The sequence below is a fragment of the Ascaphus truei genome, chromosome 3 (assembly GCF_040206685.1).
Source record: "Ascaphus truei isolate aAscTru1 chromosome 3, aAscTru1.hap1, whole genome shotgun sequence".
NCBI classification, from domain to species: domain Eukaryota; kingdom Metazoa; phylum Chordata; class Amphibia; order Anura; family Ascaphidae; genus Ascaphus; species Ascaphus truei.
Window position 1 is genome coordinate 125,605,096 of NC_134485.1, and position 7,499 is coordinate 125,612,594.

Consider the following 7,499-nt stretch of genomic DNA (forward strand, 5'->3'; position numbering starts at 1 on the left):
TAGGGAAACAAACGGCTCCAGAATACTTTTAACTGGAGCCAGCATTATTGCCGAAAGTTCAGGGGGCGTAGCCCCGAGAATTTTAGCCGAGTCAGGGGACATAAGGGGTTCATCCTCTGAAGCTAAGGAGGTGTCCTTGACTGACGGACTACAGGGATTTACCAAGGGAGGTTAATAGGGCTGACCTGCAGGGGTTAACATAGGAAAAACCTCAAGGGTTAAATTACTCTGTACCTGAGAATCAGAGAAATAGAAGCTAGTCTCCGAGAGTGGGGTCATAGGGGGTTCTGCTTCTTGCCCTAGGGACCTAACATTAGACTGCGGAATACTAGGGTTAGCAGTGGGGACCTCACAGAGCAGACTAGCAGGGGTTAAAACAGAAAATCCTCGGGAACAGAGCTTAGAAATTTTGGGTTAAAAAAAGAGGGCAAACAGGATTCCTTCTCTGGTGCTAGGGAAGACACACTGACCTGGGGGATGCAGGGATTTACAGTGGGGGACTCATAGGCCTGACTAGCAGGGGTTAAGACCGGAATAACCTCGGGGACAGAAACCAGGGAGGTTAACTCAGGATTAGGGAGCGTGGCAGCTTCTTCCTTAGTGGGAAGCGACAGAGAGATGGTTTGACCATTCTTAGGAGAGGGAGGTAGCCCCACAGTTTTAGCAACATTACTGGCAGCAAAGGGGATCTGCCAAGCAGCAGCGTAGCTGTCAAGGAGGGGATCCTGTTCTTTTATGCAAATGTCAAGTGTTAAGGAAAGTACATGGAGTGTATCTTGAGACTGAGCCAACTTGAGGAGGGCGCCCTGTTGTACTCGATGAATGTCCAGTCATAAGGCCAGGGCATAGAGTGCCTCTTGGGCGTCGGCCAGTTCCATAGGGTACACATTATCCCAGGTTAAAGGAGAATCAGGGGAGCAAATACAAGCGGCTAGAGACTGTTTTAGGTTCTGGATGCAACAAGTCTTAACAAAGAGATTACAACGGCATTGTCTTTGCAAAGGGGTTAAACCTTCATACGTAAACAGTTCTTCAATCAGGGTAGTATTTCACACAGATACTGGCCTTCAGAGTGGGACTGGTATGCAGGCCGGGACATAACTTCAGTTGGAAAATTGTCAACTCCCGCCATGGCGCGGTCCGGTTTTGATGGGCCGAGCATACTGTTACGCCGATGCTCGCCACAAACCGGGACTGGACCGCGGGGCTGAGGTGGGGTTATATAATCACCGACCTTAGTCCGCGCAGACTGATCCGGAGTGCGCAGTTCGTAGTCGTACATCGCAGGGTCAGGATTGGAGAAGGCAGCATCGTCGTTATTGAAGCCAAAGTCGGGGTAGGAGAAGACAGGACAATCGATGGCCGAAGCAGGGTCAGGATAGAAGACATCCGGGTGGTCATAGTCGTAGCAAGGAATCAGCAACAGGCAGACATGAGTTCCCCGCTTCAGCTTAGGAGCGTGAGCGCGGGAATGGCCTCTGCGCGAGGAGCGGCCTCGGCCCATGATGCCGGTCTCAGCAGGGGGAGACAGCAGGCTGGCCGAAGTACACCGCAGGGCAGCGTCGAGGAAACCACCGCTTCAGCGCAGAAGTCCAAGGCAGGCCACTGCATGGAGATAGCAGCAGGCCGCAGGAAATTAAGGATAACCACTGCTAGGAGTGAATGCAGCAGGTACCAGGAAATTAAGGGTAACCACTGCTAGGAGTGAATGCAGCAGTTACCAGTGCTGGCTAACACGCTTCAGCACAGGAGACAGGAACAGGCCTCTAGATACTCAGGAACTAGGAAGGTTAGAACACTAGGAGAGAGTCCTGGACGGTTTGTGGCAGAGACGGTAACATCCAAGGTAGGAGTTATGCTCGGCACTGGTTCAGTGCCAACGCCCAGGATATAAAGGGCGGAGATCCAATCACAGGAGGAGGGTGTGTGAGTATTCCTCCAATGATGGAGCACCGGGCAGAAGCTGCAATGAGAGGCAGCACCTGTGCCATTGATTGCCAGAGGAAGCTTGCAACTGCATAGGTCTGCAAGGCTATAGTCAAAGCCAGTAGTGGATTCCTTACACTCAGAAAATAAACGTTGTCATCGGGCTGGGAATGACAAATGGAGGGATTTTGATGGATAATATCGCTTTTTGTAACGATGCTTGCACACTACTGAATCTGAATCAGTGCCATTTTTATTGATTAGGATAGAATAACTGAGCTTTTGTACATACTTTTTTACATACTGTACTGTATAATAAATCCAAAAATAAAAAGTATGCATTTATTCTGTACATGTACAGTATTACAGTACAGTACTGTATGTGTGTTCTACTCTAACAATAATGCAAATACGGAAAATGCGTTTTAATAATTTTTTGATGTACTGTAATGCGCAGTAAGTAAAAAAACAGTATATTTAATAAAAGCAGCAATTTATTTTATTGGTGGGTGCAGTAAGTACAAATACATTAATGGTGTCCAATAGAGTAAAAACATTGACAGTATGAATACAATCTACAACAATCAACATTATATTTAGTGGTGGAGTACTGTGAGTAAAAAAACATTAATGGTGTACTGCAATTAAAAACATACAGGTATCAAGATCCAGACACTTATCTACGAGATCACTGGAATCCCCCTCCCCCTGGACCCTCTGACTATGGTGCTGAGCAAACCCATTGACGACCTCCCCCCACCAATGTCCCGGCTGATCAGGGCCATGCTGACAGCGGCCAGATGCTCTATAGCGGCAGCCTGGAAACAGATTAAGGCCCCCTCGAGAACCACAGTAGTGAGAAGGGTTAATGAGGTCATGACTATGGAGACGCTTACGGCCATGCTCCAAAAGAAAATTCCCCAGTTCTGGAACACATGGGACCCTGGATCGAGAGATAAACCCCCAAAAATTCAAAGCACCTAAGTCTAGCATCCACCCCCAAACAATTGGAGAGCTACACGGGAACACCTCTGGGCAAGCCCACATACCTCCCTCCCCCCCTTACCCTCCCCCCTCCCATGTTTGTCTCCTCCCCCCCCCTCCTCTTCCCCTTACTCTTTTTCCTACTGAAAACGGAAAACTGTTATTGGTCCTTCTCTGAAAGTAATGAGCAGAAATGTTGTGGGCCCATGACACTACTGTATGTAAAATGATCTATGACTGTGACCAATAAAAAAATTGTTACAAAAAAAAAACAGGTATATTTTAAAAAAGCAGCAATTTATTTTATTGGTGGGTGCAGTAAGTACAAATACATGAATGGTGTCTGTAACAGGGGGAGTTACCCTGTTCAGAAAACTTGCCTCTAATCCAGCAGTGTACTGGTTAATTGACCAGCACCTGGCTGATTAGAGGTGTTAGAAAAAGCCTGCCTCTGAGACAGGAAGTGAGACTCCTTAGCTCACATGTGAGCTGAACTAGGAAACAGAGCAGAGGTTCCTGAGTCTCCCAGGTGTGACTGACTGAGAGAACACAGATGTCTGGAGCTGACAAATAAGACTTCTAAACCTGGATGCTGATTATCCGGAGAAAAGGCAACAACCCAGCAAACAGATAAGACTTTATTTTCCAATGACTGTTGTCTATATATATGTATATATATATATATATATATATATATATATATATATATATATATATATGCAAATATAACTTTATGCTCATCTGCATGTCTTAGGCAGGTCTGCAACCCCGCCTTTCCCCATCATCACCCAGCATACAGCACTTCCACTGCAGCAAGGGATTCTGGGAAATGACATGCAAATGAGCACACAGTGTCAATTTTTGCCTCAATAACCATTTTTAACATGGTTCCCTATAGGCTTAAGCTTGCTGCATATATATATATATATATATATATATATATATATATATATAGACAACAATCATTGGAAAATATCTATCTATCTATCTATCTATCTATCTATCTATCTATCTATCTATCTATCTATCTATCTATATATATATATTGAGATATATATATATATATAGATATATATTTATTTTCTATCTCTCTATATAGATAGATAGATAGATAGATAGATAGATAGATAGATAGATAGATAGATAGATAGATAGATAGATAGATAGATAGATAGATAGATAGATAGATAGATATAGATATAGATATATATTTATTTTCCAATGACTGTTTTCTATATATATACTGTATACACACACACATATATATATATATATATATATATATATATATATATATATATATATATTGATATATCTATATCTATATATCTATATATATATATTTTCCAATGACTGTTGTCTATATATATATATATACATATTGATATATATATATCTATATATCTATATCTATCTATCTATTTCTATATCTATATCTATCTATATGACTTGGGCTGATGAATAGCTTGGGTAGCCACCCAGTTAAAAGGGCTGGAATATAAGGATACATATATGCCAAAGTGGAGCAGGTTTTGTTTGGCTCACTATTTCTCTTATGTTGCTTTTTGCTGTGTTTAAAGCGACAGGCACAATAAAAGCCTTATTTAATTTCACCTTAACAAGTCTCCCTTGCATACCTCTGCGCACGTCCTCCTACAGTGTCCAATAAAGTAAAAACATTGACAGTATGAATACAATCTACAACAATCAACATTATATTTATTGGTGGAGTACTGTGAGTAAAAAAACATTAATGGTGTACTGCAATTAAAAACATACAGGTATATTTAAAAAAACATATTTGAATACAATTTTAAACAATGAACAAGTCAGAAATGAGTCAACATTTTAACAGACGAGCAATCACAAAGCGAATTCGATCCCCAGCAGATTGTCCTTCCAGGGCCGATGCCTTGTATGCCGCAAAATGCCATTAAAGGAGTCTCGCATGATTTTCATTAAAGGATCGGTAATTGAAAAATAGCGCCACAATTCCTCCACAATAGTCTTTCTCAAATTTTCAGGAAGAGCCTTTTCTCGCGATTCCCTTTGTAGTTCACATTGTGGGCCCACCCTTACAACGAGTATGGCACGTGGTGCTTGAAAATTAACAAGTCATGCCTCTGGTGTATACGAGCACTTGCAAACCTATACTTTTCCCTGAGTGACTGGGGCAGCTCGCGCAGGATGATGTCGCGCACCATCTCAATGCAAGCGTATGTGGGTTGGTTTCTGGGAGCGGGTGTTCTTCTGGGAGCGGGTGTGCTTGTGGCGGCGGGCGAGGGTAGGTTGTCTGGGACGATGCTTTCCTCCTGTCTTTGTCTCCTTGTCAGTGTTACCTCCTGGCGTAGTCTTGACGGGGTTGTCATGTCATCCTCGTCAACGGCATACATGAACACATAATCTTCTGATGGAGGGGGTGCGCTTGGTGATGGAAGGTTGAAGGTCCCATTCATCCCATCCATGCCACCCTCCTGCTCCGGCGTCCGAGGTACAGAGGCATGAATTCCGAGCAAATTATGTATCCCCACTATGTCAGTCTCTATCTTCTCCATCCGTTGATCCATCTTCACCATCCGTTGATCCATATTTAGCATGGTCTCTAAAAGAAGATCTATCTTTCCCAGCATAGAGTTCCCAGGGATATCGACACTTAACCCATTCAGCATGCGGTCTAACGAGCTGGATCTTGTGCATGGGGTGCTGTGGACATCTGGGTGGATGGGTGCATAAGAGGATGAGATGGGGGTTCCCTGAAGATAAGCGGCAGCGTCGTCGAAGAGTGATGGAGAAGGTGCCCTGAGGATTTCCGGGAGAGAAGCGACAGTCGTCGAGGAGTGATGGAGAAGGTGTCCTCTGGGTTTCCGGGAGAGAAGCGGCAGCGGCGGCGAGGGCTGATGCAGAAGGTGACCATTTGTTTTGCTTTGAGTGTACATCACCGAATTTGTTCTTGACATAATAAGGCTTCTTTAAAGGCTTCTTTAAAGCCTTACCTGTAGCCTTTGGAGTCGTCAGAAGGTTTTCTTTATTAGCCTCAGCCTTTCGCTTTGCCGTTGGCTTGGAAATGGCTGCTGCCTTTCGCTTTTTCTGCATGACAGGCACGGCAGAGGCGAGTGGGTTCCTGCGTCCGTAGAATCGGGGTTGATCCATGGAAGCAGATGGCACAATGTAGTATCTGGACAAGGGCAAGCTCAGATACAGATCATCGAGTGGGAGGCTATGCAATGTGTCACCTTTTATGCATGGTGACGAGGTGCAGGTGTTAAAAGTGGGCATATTCTAATGTGACTCATTAAAGTATAAATACACCATCTATTTTGTGGATTCACTGCACATTGAATACACATCGACTAAACATCGAATATACATTCTTGTGGTTGTATTTCTTTCTACACGCAGCGATGCCTGTTAAAAAGATTTCTAAGGATCTCAGCATGAGAATAAAGGAGATGTAAACGAGAGGACAACGAATTGCGGATATTCAACGCTGGCTAAGTACTTCTGGCCTCGTTGTACAGCAGCAACCGTGAGATATCATGCCCACGGTAGACCAAAAAAGTAAAGAGGACACCAAAAGTAACTACCGCGTAAGTACTGTACTGTATCTATCTATTTTTATTGTCATCGCTGTATATTTATATAACTCTATTCTATATCTTTCTATTTTTATTGTCGTTGTATATTTATACAGTATAACTATTCTATTAATATCTACTTTATATTTGGCCATACTGTATGCCTGAGCATAAATGTAGCTGTACTTGTGGCCTACTGTAACAGATTGTTGTTTTTCCTTTAAACTGTAGGGAGACAACTGTTCTGGTTGACAGGATGAGTGAAGAGAATGATGAGAAGAGTGCCTTAAGGGTCAAAGACACTCTGCAGAAAAATCACAATCTAACCGTATCAGAGAACAGCATTAAGAAGATGAGACACAGAATTGGATGGAAATATGGACGTGTGAGGTTAGTACTGGACAGTACAGGAGGTGAAAAGTGTTGTTTAATAAACTGTACTGTACCTATAAAATTATTCCTTGTCATTACAGAGCGTACCCTATGATAAGGGACGTCAACAAGATAAAGAGAGTGGTCCAGGCACAGGCATGGATCAACAGTGGCGAAACGTTTCAAGATTGCATCTTTACTGATGAGTCTACTGTATCTCCTGGAGAGATTTGCCACCTTTGCATTCCACAAAAAAGGACACATATCATGAAGCCGCATCCAAAACACCCAGTGAAGATGCATGTGTGGGGTGCCATCTCTAGGCGTGGACCAGGATGCATCGTCATCATTGATGGTACAGTATAATAATGCACAAAGTCACATGCTGTAGCCTTAAGCACTGTACTGTACTACAGTAGTGTGCATTATTTTGAGCACTTTTCTTTTCTTGTTACAGGAATCATGAAATAAAGCTTTTTTTCCATGAGCAAATAGTGCCTGAGATTGTGGAATACATCACACGTGAATTCCCAGATGGTCACCGTTTCTACCAGGACAACGATCCGAAGCACACCACGTCAACTTCGCATATTCTTGCCTGCGGTATCAACTGAGTGAAGACACCAGCGGAGTAAGTATGGT